This window comes from Urocampus carinirostris, chromosome 7, assembly GCF_059441175.1.
Source record: "Urocampus carinirostris isolate Australia breed hairy pipefish chromosome 7, RoL_Ucar_1.0, whole genome shotgun sequence".
NCBI lineage: Eukaryota > Metazoa > Chordata > Actinopteri > Syngnathiformes > Syngnathidae > Urocampus > Urocampus carinirostris.
Window position 1 is genome coordinate 29850252 of NC_142355.1, and position 21000 is coordinate 29871251.

The 21000-nt window shown below is 41.2% G+C and overlaps 1 protein-coding gene across 8 annotated transcripts in view; it reads right to left on the bottom strand.

Annotated features, from left to right (window-relative positions):
- The window catches only part of LOC148362919 (pleckstrin homology domain-containing family A member 7-like), a 154541-nt gene that overhangs the window by 84128 nt on the left and 49413 nt on the right, over nucleotides 1–21000 (bottom strand). The gene's annotated exons all lie outside the window — the stretch shown is intronic.

Sequence of the window (21000 nt, forward strand, 5' to 3'; positions counted from 1 at the left end):
CATGTATATGACATGGCTGTTTTCCATCTGCCATCAGTATGTACCTGTATTGACTCATCTTCATTCATGCAATGTTTGCGTTGCGTCGTCTGCTACAAGCCACGCAAACTCCCCTTTCCACGATGCTATTAAGTGTATGTTTACATTTTGTAGCGTCATCAATTTTGTTAGCTTCTTTTGAATATTTCTTCTGGGGCTGAGGTTTTGGCTTCATTCCTAACCACTTCTCCATTTTTCTTGTGTTCTCTGTGCGTCTACTTTTGTTAAGATTTGTCAATTTAATAGCGCTCTTACTCGTGATAATGTGGTAAGACGTTTTCCATTGTGTGACGTCATTACGCACGCACCATATTTCGTTTTGCTATTGTTGATTGCCATGTTGTATTGAATGGAGCAGTGTTCTTGTTTCGCTTGCTGTTGAAGAATAAATACGCTTATAGGCTGAACCACAATATCCTGCTTATCTTCTCAAGCATAAGGAAACCGCACCCTCTGACATATCCTTAACAACTTTGGAAAATTATATGCAAATGCGTGACTTCATAACGCTCGGGAAAGTCCGGAAGCACGAAGTTACTCAATGTTTTCAGATCGGCTGTAGAGTATGCAAATCGCTAAACAAACCGATATTCCTAAATTTCCAAACCGAACGAAGATTTCGAAATCGGAATAAAGCAAACGTTTGATTTGAAAATAAATCTTTTACTTTTGTTTTTTTCCCCCCTTGAAAAAGTTGTCGACCACCCGGATGGAGAAGTTTTGTAAGTTATACACCCGACGTAAAAGATGCACGCCCCGGGCGTCCGGGCAAACGTTATTTCAAACACTGATATATCACAGGGAATACTGTGCTGCCCTAGTAAGCCTGTTGTATGAAATAATACAGGCTGCTGAGAACAGATGTCAAAGATCTTCAAAGACTACTACAAAAGTACAGTTCTCACGCACAAACGCTTCAGCAGGCTTCCCTACGTACTAGACTAAAGCTGTGTACTCTCAAACTCCCACTCAGGTTTACAGACAACTGGCATGACTTCATGAAGTTGGTCGTTTGTTGTGTCTAAAAGCAAATCTCCTGACCAGCCCGTGATATTTTCTTCCTGTGTGAAGTTTTCATTCATTGGTTCAATCATTATTTCATTAAAGGAGATATTTAAAAAAATCAAACTAAGTTAGCATCCTACAAAAGAGTAGCGAGATGTTTAGAAGACTGATGTAATGTGGAGTGGCTCTAACGAGTTATGAATAATCTTTCAAGTGTGCAACACTCGCATTTTGAATTCTCTTCTATGATCTTAATCAACTCAAGTGGATGAGCAAATGAAAGTTAATTTACAATGCGTGCCCTTAAAAAAGAGGATCAAAAAGCAGAGTCGACTACAAGATGCACAGTAATGTTAATTAGATGGAGTTCCAGATAGGGTATAGGATAATCAAGTAACAACAACTTGGTTCATCATCCAGCAGATAGATAATTACCAATGGTTGACTACCTAACCTAACTTGAATGGAAATCATTGTAATGAAAGGCAGTAAATAAAAGTGGGTACGTTCACATGCAGAAAATGATCTGAGTGGAAACACCCACAAAAATGTCATGAAACAGAACAGGATTAGGACCCAAACGTGTGACTTTAATGACGCAAGCCTTTTATTTTACGGGATATGGGGAGTCATGCACATTAGGCAGCAGTCTGGCGTGAAATGATAGTAAGCTAGAAGCCGACGAGATCGATTCCAATTGCCAGAGATGATATCGGACAGATGGGGTCGATACCGGACAGGACGGGACAGACAGGATAGATAATGAAACAGGAAATAAACAGGACAAACTAGACGGGAACGAAAACTGGAGAAAATAATAAACAGGACAAAAATAGACGGAACCAAAACTGGAAACCGAAATTTAACATGACCAAATAAACGGGAACAATACCAGACAGGAAATACCAACAGGAACAGGACCGAGTCGAACCCCACGTCTTGTGGAGCAGAAGTTCGTTGACAGGCTGACAAAGGAAGCGTGAAAGCGCTGAGCTTAAATTAGACAGAAAGCCAATCTGTCGATGAGGCGCAGCTGGCGCCACACGGGCATGGCTAATTGGGCGCCATGGCAACCGTGACAAAAAAATCCATTTGAGTTTTTAGTCCGACTACAATGGTCGGGTGACACCTTTCATCTTACAGTTACTCATGCATGTAAACAAATTCGAATAATTCGATTGCTTGTGCGCACAAGTAGTTGACCTCAACCGGGATACTTTTATGCACTGTGAGACTTACAGCAGAGACTGATGATACACGCAAAAACAATTTTATTTCCTAAAGAAAAGCCTCATGTGTCTTGGTTGACTTCTCCAGGACATTATAGTTTTGAGTTTGGCTGCAACGGCGAAGATTGCAGTTGCATCAATCCATATATAGTGTAAATCAATGCCTCTGAGCACACCTTGCAGACAGGACGCAGCAAAGAGGCAGACTTTTGAAGTACGTAGCAAACCAAAATGGTACTTTAATGAATTTCATCCTTTATATGTACAGTGCATCCGGAAAGTATTCACAGCGCTTCACTTTTTCCACATTTTGTTATGTTACAGCCTCATTCCAAATTGTATTAATTTAATCTCTTATCTCAAAATTCTACACAAAATACTCCATTATGACAATGTGAAAAGGTTTTTTTTTTTTTACTTTTTTTTGAATGTATTAAAAATAGAAAACTAAGAAATCACATTTACACAAGTATTCACAGCCTTTGCTTAATACTTTGTTGATCCACTTTTGGCAGCAAATACAGCCTCAAGTCTTTTTGAATATGATCCCACAAGTTTAGCACACCTATCTTTAGGCAGTTTTGCCCATTCTTCTTGGCAATAGGTCTCAAGCTCAATCAGGTCGGATGGGAGACGTTTGTGCACAGCCATTTTCAGATCTCTCCAGAGATGTTCGATCGGATTCAAGTCTGGACTCCGGCTGGGCCACTCCAGGACATTTACGGAGTGGTTCTGAAGCCAATCTTTTGAGATCTTGGCTGTGTGCTTTGGGTCGTTGTCCTGCTGAAAAATTAACCTTCGCCCCAGCCTGAGGTCAAGAGTGCTCTGGAGCAGGTTTTTATCCAGGATATCTCCATATATTGCTGCATTAATTTTTCCTTCTATCCTGACTAGTCCGCCAGTTCCTGCTGCTGAAAAACATCCCCACAGCATGATTCTGCCACCACCATGCTTCACTGTAGGGATGGTATTGGCCTGGTGATGAGCGGTGCCTGGTTTCCTCCAAACATGGCGCCTGGCATTCACACTAAAGAGTTCAATCTTTGTCTCATCAGACCAGAGAATTTTGTTTCTCGTGGTCTGAGGGTCATTCAGGTGCTTTTTGGCAAATTCCAGACGGGCTTCCATGTTCCTTTTACTAAGGAGTGGCTTTCGACTGGCCACTCTGCCATACAGGCCTGATTGGTGGATTGCTGCAGATATGGTTGTCCTTCTGGAAGGCTCTCCTCTCTCCACAGAGGAACGCTGGAGCTCTGACAGAGTGACCATCGGCTTCTTGATCACCTCCCTGACTAAGGCCTTTCTTCCCTGATCGCTCAGTTTAGAAGGCCGGCCAGCTCTAGGAAGAGTCCCGGTGGTTCCAAATGTCTTCCATTTACGAATAATGGAGGCCACTGTGCTCATTGGGACCTTCAAAGCAGCAGACATTTTTCTGTATCCTTCCCCAGATTTGTGCCTCAAGACATTCCTGTCTCGCAGGTCTACAGATAGTTCTTTTGACTTCATGCTTGGTGTTTGTGCTCTGACATGCACACTCAACTGTGGGACCTTATATAGCAGGGGTGTCAAACTCATTTTGACTCAGGGGCCACACGATAGAATACCCATTCTGTCGGGGGCCGGACTAGTAGATTAAAGAGAAAGAAAAGGAGAGATAAAGAAATAAGAGAAATAGGGAAGGTAAAGGAGAGATGGTGGGACAAAGAAATAAAAAGAGAGAGAGGGAGAGAGAGCATGAGAAACAAAAGATAAAAAGTCGTGAGAGAGGGGGAAAAGAAAGGGAGAGGAAGAAAGAAATCCAAAGAGAAATAGAAAGACAGAAGGAGAGAAAAGAGGAAAAGCGCGAAGGGTTTGAAAAAGGAAAAAAGAGAAAATGGAAAAAAAAGGAAGTTGGAGTAAAAGAGGTTAAAAGACACAGAAGAAGAGAAAAAGAGACAGAGTGAAAGAGACAGAGAAAAAAGGGGTGAGAGAGATAGAGAAGAAAGGGGTGAGAGAGAGAAACAGAGAGAGAGAGAAAAGGGGAGAGAGAGAGAGAGACGGAGAGAGAGAAAAGGGGTGAGAGTGAGAGAGAGAGAAAAGGGGAGAGAGGGAGACAGACAGAGAGAAAAGGGGTGAGAGAGATAGAGAGACAGAAAAGGGGTTAGAGAGAGAGAGAGAAAGAGAGAGAGAGAGAGAGACAGAGAGCGAGAAAGAGACAGAGAGAGAGAGAAAAGGGGTGAGAGAGAGACAAAGAGAGAGAAAAGGGGTGAGGGAGAGAGAGACAGAGGAAATTGGAGAGAGAGAGAGACAGAGACAGAAAAGGGGAGAGAGAGCGAGAGAGAGAGCGAGAGAGAGAGCGAGAGAGAGAGACAGAGAGGGAGACAGAGAGGGAGACAGAGAGAAATAAATACAAGTACAGTGTCTTTGTTCGAGGCACCTTTCTTTGGCAACATCAAGTTGACATATTTCAACCTGCAGCTTGTTTTCCTCTTGCGCTTCTCTGAGTGTTGTCTCGCGGGCCGGATTCCATCCCTTAGCGGGCCTGATCTGGCCCGCGGGCCGCCTCTTTGACACCTGTGTTATATAGAGAGGTGTGTGCCTTTCCAAATCATGTCCAATCAACTGAATTTACTGCAGGTGGACTCCAAATAAGCTGTAGAAATATCTCAAGGATGATCAGTGGAAAAAAGATGCACCTGAGCTCAATTTTGAGCTTCATGGCAAAGGCTGTGAATACTTATGTAAATGTGATTTCTTAGTTTTCTATTTTTAATAAATTCAAAAAAAGTAAAAAAAAAAACTTTTTCACATTGTCATAATGGAGTATTTTGTGTAGAATTTTGAGATAAGAGATTCAATTAATACAATTTGGAATGAGGCTGTAACATAACAAAATGTGGAAAAAGTGAAGCGCTGTGAATACTTTCCGGATGCACTGTATAAATGCACCTATATAAATAAGTATATTAATGAGGTGTTTGTTACATGTAAACACACGGGACCTATCTGTAAAACCCAATTATTTAGGAAAATGTGGGGGATTATAAAAGCATTTGTCCTCTTCAGACATGTAAAGTTAACATTCTTTTTATTTTCTAGTTTTTGTCTGGTTGTTTTGTTTTAGTTTTTATCATGTTCGAAATAAAGTTTCGTTTGCAAGTGAGCATACAAAGCACGCTCAAATAAAAGGCTGAGCTGTTAACATCTAATCATGCACAGTAATCCTAATTTTAATTTAATGTACCTGTAATTTGTTTCTGTTACTGTAACGGAATACAATTACATTTTTTGTATCCTAATTACATAATGCTGTTACATGTATTCCATGGCCCATAATGTACAGTATTTCACAAAAGTGAGTACACCCCTCACAATTATGCAAAGATTTCATTATAATGTTTAATAGAACATCACTGAAGAATCATCGCTTTAACACAATGCAAAGAAGTATGTAAACAAAGACCATGGCTTACTGAAAAGGTATCCAATGGTCTGATAAGACAAAGATTAATCCATTAGGCTCAGATGGTGTGGAGCATGTGTGGCGAAGTATAAACATGTTTGTGTCGTGAAGCATTGGGTTGGGAGTGTCATGGTTTGGGGCTGCATGAGTGCAAGTGAAACTGGGGAGTTGCATGTAAATGGTCTACATTTTATATAGCACTTTTCAATTCAACGAAGACCTCCCAAAGCGCTTTACAATGTGCTTCACACTTTTCCCTTTACACACTAGCGAACCGATAGCAGCGTCAGCCATGCAAGGCAACTACCTGCTACCGGGGGCATTAGGGATTCAGTGTCTTGCCCAAGGACACTTTGACGTATAACACGGAGGAAATTGAACCTGTGACCTCTTGATCCCAGGATGAGTGCTCTACCTCCTGAGTTAATGCCGCATTTCATGAAAGGAAACACAAACTCAAGGAAGTAGGTGCAGGTGGACTTATGCCACCCAAAACAGTTTGGCATGAAAATCTCACTGAAATGTAAAGAACCACATTGAAGCACTTCATATTACTTGCTGCCCTCGTCTCAATGACAGGTAGTCTCATAAATTTGCTAAGCACTGTCACTTTGACTCTCTGGGTGTATATTGATGTCAAGGTTACCATCATTCCCTTTATCAACCATCAATCTGAGGGGAAACTCAACAATGTGCGAGTCAACTTGACAACAAATGAGAGGAAACATTCAGACAGGCGTTAACGCTCGTCTCACGCCGTAAACACTTCACACACTCCGTCGCTCGGGCTGATGAAAAATGACAAAACGTGGAGAAATAGAAGCCCCGTGGGCACGCCGCAAGACGGGAAAGACACTTTTCTGCAAAGCCACTCTACCGATGTAACCTACAGGAGTGAAAGTAGATATTAATTGGAGCAGTGTTTTTCAACCAGTGTGTCGTGGTGCATTAGTGTGCCACAGAAAATTGTCTAATGTCACCCAATTAGTGACAACAAATTTTTTGCAAATAACCTGTCATCGTCGAGTATCTGTGCAATCTTACGGATCAGTAGGTGGCAGCAGATCTCGATTTTTATTTTTGCCTGTTTTACTTCTTTTTGTCAGTATTTGTTAATAGCGTAAGGAACAGGAAAACACAAATTTAATAAAATTGAATTGGATTGTCTTCCTTGTCGGTCATGATTACCGATATGCATCACCTGTGCCCGCTCCTCTGGCGCCAACTGCCTCGGATTCTGATTGGCTCTCTGTCCCTATTTAAACCCACTACTATCTGTCTCCTGTTGTCAGTCCGTCTGCGATTCAGTTAACACAAGGCAAGCCTTTTTCGACACTGACTCCCACCTGTTTTTGCTCCCGTCCGTCCCACGGCTTCGATCTGTTTTTGATCCTGACCACGTCTACTCTGCCGTCGCGGCTTTCGACCTTTTTTGTCCCCGACCACGTCTACTTTCCTTTCTTGGCTTACAACTCGCTTCTGACCCCCGACCAAGTTTTTGCTCTCCCGTCACGGCTACTGACCCATTTTTCTGTTCCCGACACCGCCATCTCTCGTAACGGAAGATCCCCTTCCGCGTTCAGAGTGACCTGCTTCCCGTGTCAAGCAACCACCGGATCGTGGGCGCAACCCTTTCTCTTTCTTCCAATAAAACTTGTGAGAAACGCAACGCAAGTGGGTCCTGTCTCCGTTCTGGTACTGACATAGTCATTGATACCAACGTGGTGAAACATTGTATGTAAGGAGATTAGACATGACACTCCAGGGTAAACATTTAATAAAGGACTTAAAAGAGAAAAATAAGATAAAGAGTGTCGGGATAAATATGCAATGTAAAATAATAATATTTGCATTGTAGTACCTGGACTGGCCTAAGTTATACTATTACTGCCAATAATAGAATTAATGAAAAGTACAATAAATGTGTTTAATAGAGACGTTTAAGCTTGTTTTGCAATACGAAATAATTCACAAAAAAATATTATCTCTAAATTGTTTTGCTCCCTTTCTTCATGATTACTGATGTGACTCAGATGTGCCCGCTCATTTGGCGCCAACTGCCGCGGGTTCTGATTGGCTCCATGTCAGTATTTGAACCCGGTTCTGTCTGTCCCCTTTTGTCAGTCCATCTGCGAACCTCAGTGAAACCTAGGCAAGCCTTTTTTGACCCTGACTCCCAGCTGTCCCGTTTTTTGCTCCTGTTTGTTCCGGCTTCGACCCGTTTTGATCTGGACCACGCCTGCTCTCCCGTCCCAGCTTACGGCCTCTTTTTGTCCCCAACTACATCTACTGTACTCTCCTGTTCTGGCTTACAACTTGCTTCCGACCCTGAGCACGCCTTGCTCACCCAGTCCCAGCTACCGACCCATTTTACCGTCCCTGACACCACCATCGCACGACCCAGAAGATGCACTTCCGCGGTCGGCGCACCATCAGAGTACAAGAGCGACTTGCTTCCTGCGTCCAGCGAACACCGGATCGTGGGCGCAGCCCTTTCTTTTTCCTCCAATAAAACTTGTGAGAAACGTAACGCTATTGGGTCCTGTTTCCACTCTGGTCCTGACTCCCTTAAGTGTCACTGTTCGAACTTTGCTAAAAACACACAAACATGTAGTTAAAAAAATAGAGAAAGGAACGTAACAATGAAAACAGACATATCAGTTAGCTAGTTTCACATATCATTATTATTTTCACTGGGAAGAAAGTTAAGAAATATATACTATGAAACAAGATAAAAATGTAGTAAGGTACAATGAATGAAGATAACTTCATAATTTTAATGTTTGTCAATTTAGGCAACATTAAAGCCTGTCCTCAGATATAAAGGTTAAAGAAATAAAACATAAATACAGTGAAATAGATTTTTAAAAATATTTTTTTACAGGCACTGTCCCTTGACATTATTTAAATTACAAAAAAACAAGTCTAGGCTCAAAAAAAGGTTGGATTGCATTGAATTCAAGGATGCAACATAAGCATTGGTTGCGCCCTGATAGGGTTGGATGATGTGAGGATTATGTTTTTAATTGTAATTCATTTATGTAAATCCGGCATTAGCAACTGATAGAACCTAATCCCATTGTCGGTAAAGCTGGTGGAAGGAGAAATTAAAATAAATATTTAGTGAAGGGTGCCAGTATGTAATGGTAAGGCCCATAAATCACCTTTAAGAGGGAATAATACAGCCTTAATTGACTTTGATCAGAGGAGACAGAAATAAATTACAATTAAATTATTGACCCTGAGGTTTAGTTGCAGTGGTTTAGAACATGCATGTTGTTAATCGAGTTCTGTCCAATACAGAACTACTGAAGTATCCTTATGCCATGCGGAGCTAGGCAAATGCACTAGCTCTTACCTGAAGTCACTTGAGCTACTTACTGTAATATGACATAAAGTTCCACGCTTGCAACGGTCTTTACCGTATTTTCCAGACTATAAGTCGCAGTTGTTTTCATATTTTATACTCCGGTGCAATTTGTAGTCCGGAAAATATGGTGGGTTAAAGAAAAACGATTATTTATTTATTTCATTTATTGTTAAAATACGCCGATTACAGTGTTGGCGTAGCAATCAAAACCCTTTGCCCTTCTGGGTAGTATACCTGTCCGACAACACCTAAAAATTAGCCTGCACCACCCCATGGATAAAACGAAAAGAACAGCACACATACATACAGGGGTCATCAACATTCTGTGGGCAGCAGGTAACCCCTAAGAACACCTGTATAGCTCATGGACCTCTTCTGAAAAAAGCTCACCAGTGATATTGGGTACCTACAGCTTAAGGCAAGTAAAAATCCAGACTCTTGAAGATGTTTTAATGCCTTTGAAAATTAAATTTAAAACCAAATTTCCAAAAAACGCAATTTATACAAACAAAACAAAAGCACAATTAAAAAAACCTTCATTTTGTTTGTTTTTCAAATCGTATTTGAAAACTTTCCCTCTGAGAACAGAGCACTCAGCAAAGTTTTAGACATGGAAAACAAAGAGAAAGGATGTTTACAGTACATAATGGATCCTCATTAAAACTACTAACTACTAATTCCATAGACAAAATCCCTTTAGTTCAAACAAATATAAATCTTATGTGTTCACATTTTTAAGACTTTGAAAATTAGATTCAAGACATTTCAATGCCAATCAGGCCTAAGAATAAAGAATTTATGCCTTCTAAGACTTTTCAACGGGGGAAACCTGTGATAGGTCATTGTGTCTTTAAAAACATGATCGATCTGTATAGCATTTATTGTGTAATGTTCCTATCATTCATATAAGTATTATACAAGGCAGATGTTTAATTGTTTCACTGAGACGATTTGAAACTTTTGAAACGTAATAAAACTCATTACAGTGGGATCTCGCTACTTCGCGGTTCGACGTTTGCGACTTCAGAGCTTCGCGGTCTGTAATGGTTAATTAATATTTATTTTTTATTTTTTTTAAGGGGCGTCGCTACTTTGCAGATTTTCACTTTTTCAAGGAATCCCCCTCGGCCGACGACCGCAGGGCGGCGCGCCGTTCTCGTTTCCTGGCGCGCGGTTTCGGTGCAGCTTCACCACCCCCCCTAACCCCACAGGTCCCCCCAGCTACCCCTTTTCCCCGCGGCTGCCCGTCCGTTGGCCGGAGCCAGCGGGAGACGCCGGGCTCCGGCCTCCGCGCCGAGCGCCCGACCCGCTCGGCTTGTCGCGGTGTCGTGCGTATCGCGCCCGAAAGTACCCGCGACGCGAGTTAGGGGCTCGCTCGCGGAAGCAAGTATAAACCCTGTCGTGAATTTTTCTCCGATCGTCCCAGGCGGACGTAAAATCGCCCAGCTGTAAGACTCTTAGCGGTGGATCACTCGTGCGTCGATGAAGAACGCAGCTAGCTGCGAGAACGAATGTGATTTGCAGCTGCGATTGGCTGGCAACCAGTTCAGGGTGTCCCCTGCCCACTGCCCGGAGATGGCTGGGATGGGCTCCAGCCCCCCCGCGACCCTATTAAGGATAAGCGGTGCAGATGATGAGATGAGATTTTTATTTTTATTTTTTTTTAAGGTGCGCCGCTACGCGGATTTTCACTTATCGCGGGTGGTTTTGGTCCCCATTAACCGCGATAACCGAGGTCCCACTGTATAATAAAAATGTAATAACATAACAATTTTAGAAATGCATATCAAACTGGTAGCACTCCGCACTAACCAGTAACAAAATGTAGCTCTCATATACATAGAGGTTGTAACCCCTGCTCTAGAAAGTACAGATTTGAGTAATGCAGGATCAGAGGAACCAATGGCATTGAACTTTGTTTCAGGAATTATTCAAAATCAATAATGGTTTTCTTGCCTTAAGGGGTCACTTTTATCGCTTAATTCCACAAAGGTTGTTCTCGTTTCTGGTGTGTTTTTCCCTGTGTCATTTTAGGTTACAATTTTTAAGTGGCCCTTAATTGAACTGCAGCTTAGAGGCACCTGGTAAATTCTCCACCGCTTGTGAACTTTCTTGGTTAGGTATAAATTTGCGTTTGGAGTGGGAGTGGGCCGGGGGTCCGCATTGCCAAGGATTAATCAAAAAAGAGCAGCCTGAGCTCTGACTGCTTTGCATTGTGACGCCAAAAGACGGATACAACAACACAGGCCTCTCAGGAGAGTTCCTTAGGACATCTTGTTGCTATGGTAACATTTTGATGAGACCATCTTTAGCCCCTTTACTTTAATGTCCAGCGACGTAGATTCATCAAACCAGTGCCGGGATGTTGTGGCAGATGGAGATTAGAGTACTTCCAGCAACACCTCATCTAAATATTGTGTGTGCGTGTAAGCTTCTAGGAAGAAAAAGAGGCAGTCGGCATGGCGACTGACAGCCTGGCATGCTAATAGACGACAAGCTGACAGCGCATTCCCTTTCAAAATATTTCACAGTGTCCTGAAGGGTCCTGTCTGAAGGAAATGGGATTCTGTGACATTTGAATCAAAGCCAAAGTTTGTGGAATGGGGGATGAATGGCCGAAAACCATACATTGTGAGACAACTCATTAACGCTAAATTATCTTTTGTAAAATTGACACATCATAAAAAGATGGCCGACAACAGCAGAGCCAAAATGGAGTGATAAACATATTCAATCCTGGGGAAATCAATTTCTTTTCAACTGCGAGATTGTGGTTCATTGTTTTCTCAGTCGCTCACAACCTTAACCATATCATCATTTCAAATGCACCTGCAAATAAACATACATCGTTGAAAAGCTGACTCCCCAAAACTGATTTAAAATAGCCACATACTAAAAGAAATCTATGCCCAAAATATTAACAATGATATTTACTAAATGTGTGATAATAAAAATTAACATACCGGTAAAATGGTGTATAAATGTAACAATCTTAAAACATTTACTGCAACTAAGCAGTGCTTCGATGGCAGACACTCATAGAGTTCTTACACTTTTTTCAAGGCCAAATTTAAGTAGTTTTTCAGGACTTTCAAAGCCAATTTTTCAACTTCTCCATTACCATTAAAAGGATAAATCTGGAATGAATAATGTAATTTGCAGAGACAGAAATTTATTTAATTTTAATCATGCATGTGCATTTATCAAGACATATGATTTTTAGATCGTGAGTAAATTGCGAATATATTAGTGGATCTGAACAATATGTGCGTAAATATTTTGAGACAAATCTCTCCCAATATGCATTTTGGGTAAAAATAACAGTAATTCAATACTTTTACAATTTACCATTGAGAAACTCTACCTTAATTTTTTGCATGGCCCATAATAGATTGCCAAAATTGATACCTAATCCTTGCACTAATAGATATTTCATAGTGCCCTGTTTAGGTGTAGCATGAACCTGTCCTTAGGGAGCATTGATGCTTCATGAGACAATGCCATACAAAAGTTATGTCGGCACCCGTTAATCAAGAAGGAAGAAGAAAACGCAACAGCAAACTGAAACCACCAAGAGAGCAGTGTATGCGTCATTTTTAAGCAGTTTCGTTAGGAAAGATTGTAGCAATTTCAAGCATCGACAAGGACATCACCCAAAAGTATGCCCCTTTTAATCCTTGAAAACACAACATTAAAATTCAAGCACTTTCAAGTATTTCAAGCACCTATACGAACCCTGTATTCACAATTTTCATATTTCACGATCAATACCTTTCTTGACTGTATAGTTTTGTCATCGTTTTCTACTTTTCCCTCCCCACTGTAAATTACAATAAAATGAGATGTGGTCCTTTCTAGACACAATGGGACAGCGCAGATTGACTGAACAGGAAGGAAAAATAAGGCAAGGGGAGACATTAGGACACAGCACGGCCTTGGGCCATTGGGTGGCTTGGTTGGCTATGCCTGTCTTACACCCTATTTTGTAATTTTAATTTAAAGGCATATAAATAAACCCCCTGGTTTCAGTCTTGTATTTCATTCTACAATCAGCTTATACGCGAGTCTAAAATGTCCAAAATGGCTGCTTCAAGCCTAAATAAATGACTTCCTGTTGAACGTTAGGTACATCTAGACTAGGGGTCACCAACATCGTGCGCATGGGCAGTGATGGGTGATTTCCATTTTCTGATAAATGTGATTTCTTACTGGCATCAGAAATTATTTACATAATCAGTGTCTTCAAATACATGACCAATTCTTTTTAAAACAAGCATATAATTTCTTTATGCAACTCAGTCAGTGCCCTTATACAAGGAAAATATTCAATGGTTGACAGAGCCAATTTTAACCTTACTTCTAAGAATGGCCACCTGGTAATAACATAATAGTAACAGCATTGTAATCAGGTATTGTTTTAGCAATACATATCAAACTTATATCGCACCAACTAGTAACTAAAAAGTACCTCTCGGGCTTCAGGTTGGTGACACCTGTTCTCGTCATGTTTACGTGTTTTAATATTAAAGACGACTCATGACAATTATCCGTCAAGGAGTGTTGGTGCCGAATTATTTAAGATTCACTTTTTCATTTCAAATGTCAACATTACTCAATTCTGACAGCACGCACATTAAAAGCGCGGCTTCATGCGGGGAAGACGAGCATCTTTGTTCCTTCATTCACGTCCTCAAGTTCATAAAAATTAATTGTAACAGAAATAAAACACCCTAAAAAGGTTAAAACTCTAAAACACATGATTATCTTGTTTTTAGTTTTTAACAAAACCGATTGTGATAGAATTTCTTACCAGCATTCAAATTACAAACTCAAGAGAAACATCCATCTATCCGTTATCTGCACCGCTTATCCTCAGTAGGGTCGCGGGGGTTCTGGAGCCGATCCCAGCTATCTTCGGGCAGTGGGCATGGGACACCCTGAACTGGTTGCCAGAGACAGACAATTAATTGGCAATTTGGACGGGTCAATTAACGACATGTTTCCTCCCACGTAATGTAGGAGGAAACCGGAGTGCCCGGAGGAAAACCACGCAAGCACAGGGAGAACATGCAAACTCCACACAGGAAGGTTCGATCTCGTGACTACATAACTGTGCTGCGGATTCTCGAGGGCATGCTTGAATGGATTAGGAAATAGAAAAACCCGCAGCTCAAGTACCAGCTACAGCAAGTTGCCACTGATCACATTCCGACAGGTTTATCCTTTGATTCAGCTTGAAATGTTTTCTAATCTGGAAAGAAACAAAGAATCGGAGGTCCTTTCAAAGATTAAAAATAAAATAAAGAGAAAATTGAAAATACCAAGCTTAGCAACATAAAAAGTTGTGCTATGTTGTAAGTATAAGTTCTGTTGTTTGCTGAAGTTTTAATAACTACATTTTTGATTTTATGACGTCTCAAATACATTTGTTTGAGTTAAATAAACCCCAACATTGTGTCAATGTTTGCACGGTGCTAATAAAGTAGCTACGTGTGACACAAACTTTACCAAGCCGACGCCTTTGCATTTTTTTTGCAAATCAGTGTTCGCTCGAGGGCTTTATTTGAACAGTGGCGGAATCTGCCCGACATCGACATTAAAGACGTTCTGCTGTAATAACTGCCTTGAGCGCCGTAACCGCAGATAAATGGATAGTTCACTGGACAGAAGTGTTCCATGATGATGTAACGTAAGCACACACCGGCGCCCCTCATTTTATTATCAGGGCGCCAGGAAATAAACTATAAAGGTGACTACAAGGGACTGATAGAATGACTGTAGGCAATTTTACCATACAATAAAAGACTGGAAATCAATGTGAGCTTGCTGTGGCTTTAAAGACTAACATCTTACTCTGGAAATTGATAAGGTATTACAGAATTACGATTCTTGGAGGTTTTAAAGGGTTCCAAAAACTGTAATACAGACCCTTACTTACAACCATTTGTGTTCCAAAAAATGTTGAAAAATACCCGGACATTGCTGTAAGTTAGATTTTGTATTGTGTGCACCTTTTTCCGAGTACACTACCACGACCGGCGGGAGGCGCTGTGAGAGGTCACCCAGCATCCACCCGGAAGAAGAAATCCGCTTCCTCCTCCTAGTTTGTGTGTAAACATTCTATACTGCATCTCCAGCGCGCTAAGAACTTTGATATTTTTATTGTTTAGTATCTCGTGAATCCATTCAATATGGTTGCTATAAACTGTAAAGAAGAGGCGAGCCATTTCTTTTGAAATGAAAATGGTATAAGAAAGCTTGATGCGGTTGAGAAAATGGTTGGATCGGTTTTTATCGACCACTTTTTACCACGGGCGAGGACCTCTTGAAGCGCATCTTACAAATATAAGTTAAACTCAACTGTATTTATCTTTATAGAGTATATTATTTTATGAAATGATTGTTTTTTAGGACAAAACAATAAGGTTACTTATACATGCCTTAAACATACTTGCATAAACCTTAAACATACAAAATATAGCACTGGAGCAACTTACGAACAAATTCAACTTACAAAAAATCGTCCGGAACCTATAGTGTTGTATTAAATTCAGATTGCGCCGAAAAGGAAATTTAAAGCTGAGACTGAAGTGCGAAAATGTGAAAAGCTTGGCTGAAAACTGAAAATAAAACACTGACAATCATTTTAATAAAAGTACAGGGTATGTAAATACTGTACTTGTTTTTGCACTAACTGTTTAAAAGAAAAGGTAAAGCTCTAAAATGATGAATAACTGACAGGCTTATTCCTAGATGCTAATGTTGAGTGTTTAATTTATCAAATTCTCATACCACAAAAAAAAAAGTCACTAAGGTGCTTAAAAAAATCCAGTAGGACAAAATGAAAGGGAAATAGAACTTTGAAATGCAAATAACACAAGCACACTCATTGTAAGTTCAGTAGCATGCCAGGGTATAATGAAAAATAAATAGCTTTTAGCTACCACACTGTGCAGTTTAATGCAGCAACTGCACGCCAAAGTAAACTAATAATAATGGTAAATTAAACTCTCTACATTCGTAGCTAAGAGCCAACTAATCGACGAACTGACATAATGTCACACAAAAAGTACATGTTTACAAATTGAAACAGCTCCACTGTAGTAAGTTAGCTCTGTAATGTTAGCTAGCTGCTAATAAAAAACTTGAAAGCAGAGGGACACAAACTTTATTTTGAGAAATGCGCCCAGTTTAACAGTGTCCTAGCTCTCCTGCCTTCTTGTGCGCAAAATAAAAAATAAACTGCCGTGTCGCACACAGACTCGACCCCAAATGAAAGCCAGCTTTGCATGTCTCGCCTCACCTTAAACATGATCACTACATTGGTCTTTTGTAAGCCTTGTTGTTTTTTTTCTTTTGTTCCAAACTGAAAATAGAATTTTGCTCATTTATAGCGGAATAATTTTTCGGTGCTGGAGATTTAGTGCATAATTGGTTTAAAAGGGTTCTAAAAACTAAAATACTGTCGCGGTTGACCATTGCCCCCAATTGGCCCTGCCCGTTTTGCGCCAGCTGCGGCTCGTTTACTGATTGGCTTCCCTCCTACTTAAGCTCAGTTCTCTCACTCACCCTTTGTCAGTCCGTCAACGAACCTCCGCACCCGCAAGACGTGTATTTTGACTCTGTCCGGTATTGATCCCGTCTATCTCGCCCTGTTTGATATTAGTCTCCAGTGTCTGGTATCGATCCTCTCTGTCTCACCCAGTCTGATACCTTGCTACAATCTCCAGTATCGGGTGTCGTCCCTGACGATCTCGTCCTGTTTGATATCGAACTCCAGTCTCCAGTGTCTGGTATCGATCCCGACTGTCTCGTCCTATCTGATATCTGTCTCCAGTCTCCTGTATCTGATATCAATCCTGTATGTCCCGTCCTGTCCGGTATCGACCCCATCTGTCCGGTATCTGCTCGTGTAACTGTTGTCGATCTCTTCGGACTCTGCCTTACTTCGTCCGCCCAGCGATCGCCGATTCACTGGCGTTTGTGTTAACGTACATAACTGCCCCATTCCCGTAAAATAAAGCTTGTGTGAGAAATGTCACGCATCTGGGTCCTCCTCCTCTTCTGGTTTTGACAAATACGAATAAAATATCTTGTTTTAAATGCCACCTTTTTCTTAAAACGATCCTCCATGTTCATTTTAGGAAATTGCAATAAAAATTATGTCTCATTAAATAAATTATTTAATAAGCTTAGCAGGGGGTTTCCTGATTTAAATATTTGGTTTGCAGCTTCACTCATCTACATTCATCACTTGCCTTTACAGAATAAACACATTAGCTCCTTCATTAGGGAACCCAATATACACAGCAATATTTATTAGTCAGCCGTGCGTACTATCAAAAAGTCAAAACACAGCGGAGAAAGTTAGAAAAATATATCTCTATATTTAGGTCTCCAGTTACGTGCTCTACTTCTGAAAATGAGCATACACAGCGGTCACCGCCGCCCCGAGTATTTGGACCGCGAAGGGAAAAGAAACGAGATTCGAATGAGACGCTACGCTTCATTAGGGGGCTGCGAGAGAAACGCCGGGGAAGACGAGCAGCACAAATGTGTTTGGAAGCTTCTGTCCCATTTAACTGCTTTCACTCCCGAGTCAACGTCTTCATGACTGCAGAGACAACATGTGCTCGCTATAGAACCAGCTATTAGTTTGCTCAATTTGGTTCCAAGGCTCAGTATCCAGATGTTTTTAATGTTTTATTAAATAAATAGGATGAACAAAGGACAATTGATAGCGGTAATTAAATATGTGTGAAAGCGGGTCATTACCATCATTTCCGTTGTGCAGGGTGCACATTAATATATAGCTGCAAAAGCCAAATTTAGCATTCAGCCATTACAAAGAAAGCATATTGAAAAAAGTGCACATACACTCAAAGAATGGCGTGATTTTTCTGTTGAATAGCCCAAATGTTTTTCACCTCATTATAATTGTAAAAGGGACAGTGTGTAAAATTTAGTGCCCCGTAGTGGTACCAAAAAATGTTTATCCAGTTTGTCCAGCAGGATGCCGATACTGGCCCGTGCTCAAACCAGACCACACAGCTATCTATGCATCCATCCATTATCTGTACCGCTTATCCTCAGTAGGGCCGCGAGGGTGCTGGAGCCCATCACAGCCGTCGTCAGGCAGTGGGCAGGGGACACCCTAAACTGGTTCCTAGCCGCAGACAACTCACTCACTCTCTCATTCCACTTAGGAACAATTGGAGTCAGACAATTAACCTGACATGCATGTTTTTGGAATGGGAGTGGGAGGAAACCAGAGTGCCCACGCGAGCACGGAGAGAACATGCAAACTCCCCACAGAAGGATTCCATCCCATGACCTGGGAACTGTGCTGTGGATGCGCTAACCACTCAGCCGCCGTGTCACCAGTGCCATCTAGTACATGGATAAAAAATGTATTCAGAAGTGAGAGCTGGATACACATAGTGGCGCTAAATTAACGACTAAAAACTTAGCTAGCATAGCTTGCTAACCGACTAGTTAGGTTGTTTACCTACTGTGGCTACACAATCCTCCTGTCTTCGAAGCGCCTCAAATACAGTGCATTCTTTTGAGTTTAATGCCCAGCTAGGTGTTTGAGCATCGTCTTTTGAAGTGAAATACAGCCACACCTTTGACCGTTTACTGGGAGCCAGCGACAGCTCTGCAGCTGATATGATTGGTCGAGCAGCAACAACAAATAGCACGTGGAACGACGTCACTTGACCCTGCATTGGGGTGCGTTCGTTTGCTACGTTAGCACCGCAACCTGGGCGGGATCGATAGTGGAACCGAAATTGAGTTTTACTACTGATTCCAAGAAATCGCTTAACCGGGGAACCGGTTCCAAATTAGAACCGGCTATCGATGCGCAGCCCTAGTGCCTTACATTCAAGAAAATATTGTAGGTTGAAACTGGAACCATGGCTTTTGAAATGATTTGGCCACAAACAACAGGTTGCCCAAGAAAACAGTGAGTGTTAGCTCGGTTTGTCATTGTCAAATGTCATCGTGGGGGGGGGGTAAGCAACTCCTGAGTTGTGGAATGCTGAATGTTCTGTCTGAGTGGACTGCCACCGTGACCTTCGGGTGTAATTCCACTAGGGCCTCTTGTCAAAGTGTCAGTCCCAACCACACCACATCAAGAAATCCGAGAAAAAAACAAGAATGAATGACAGGAGTTGAGTGATATAGGCTGCTTGGGGTGCACAGTGCAAGTCTCCAGAGAGATGGGGCCAAAGTAGCAGGTCTGCTAACGTTAGCGTCAATAGCATTTGGATGTGGAACAATACCTGCAAAAAATGTTTTTACTGACTATTTAAAAGACAGTGTTGTTGGAGGACCAGTCTGTGTTCCACATAGAGTAGCAGTAAGATCGGGCTTAAAAAAATCCAGTCCGACCCAACCCGACCAGACCGATTAACTTGATTTGAGGGACCCACCCCAAAGTCACCTTAGCTTTCCTTCGGCGCTGTGTGTACTTTAGCGCAGAAGTGAGCGTTTCTGTGCCGAAATGCGCACTTCGGCTTAAGTACTCAGCTTTGGGTTTACTTCAGGCTTGGTTCCTTAAATCAACTGTGCACTTTGGCACCAAAGCATAATGAACAATTTGGCTTCAAAGTGAGCATTTTGGCAAAATGAAACTGAACAAATTTGCACAGAAAATAAAGTCATATTCTGCAGATTACAACATCCAAATAGTAAAATATCCGTCCGAAAACCAGAGCGTTTTTAAGCTTGTGTGCTATTGGCAAAAATCGGAAATGACATCTGACATGGGTGACGTAGAAAGAGGAAGCGGCGCGTACTCTAACGGGATACAAAGCATAAACATTTATTTGGATTTCGTGATTTGGAGTCAAACTGATAGTTTGGTAGGCATGTTCTTTATGATAGAGTTCTCTGAATAAGAGAACTTTGGTGCCGAAACTGCAGCACCAAAGTGTGTTCCTCAAATAAAAGTATTGTTACTTGTTTATTACTGTTACTTAAAATATTACTTAAATAGAAGTAAAAAATCAGTAATTCAAATAATTGCTTGGGTAAAGGTAAGCCCATGCAGTGCAGATCTTCCCCAAAGGAGAGGGGAAAAAAATCAGCGAGAGAGAGAAGACTGCCCCGACTCACTGATTGACTTTTTAAGCCCAAACCCGGCCCGAAATTTCACCTCTAACATACAGTATACACGCTGGTAATTTTACAATGTTTTTACAATACCATAAGGAATTAGAATATTTTCTTGAACCATTGTTTTGACCACTTGTTCTATGTTTCCCACTATACGTCAACAAGAACCAATTCTTCCAAATGCCCCAAAACATACAAAATTCAAACATTGCGGTCTTTGTGCGTATGACTGAGTTTCGTGCCCTATATCTGTACGTGTTTAGGGTGCCTAGCTATTGGTGGATGTCATAAAAGATACAAGTCTGCTATTGGTTTTCGTCACAGCATTGTGAAGAGGCTGGTATGCCATTGGCTAAACTCTCTTCCAAAATGCTCTTCTCTTCTATCAGTTCAAAATCTCGAGTGCTTCAAAGATTTTGTGAGATAAAATAATACTGTTTTTATTCCTCTGGGGCTCAAGACTTGCAGTGATGCTAAAGGGAGAAGTAAGACAATGTGAACAATGGGATTTAGATTATATGAGATTAGAAAGAAAGCAGGCACACACATCTTTAAAATATAGCTGTAACCAATCGATGATGGGAACAATTACTGAGGCGATTAAAGCAACAAAGTCTTCAAAGGTCATGAAAATTCTCTAAAGTGGAAGTTTTAAAATCGCTTTTCATCCGACAGCAATTTCCCCTTTAAAATCCCTGCCTCAGATCGGATTATTGTCGTATCCTAGTGGTCTACTATAGGTTCATAATGACTTCAATGTTACAGAGTAGCAGACTTTCCACATTCCAAGCATG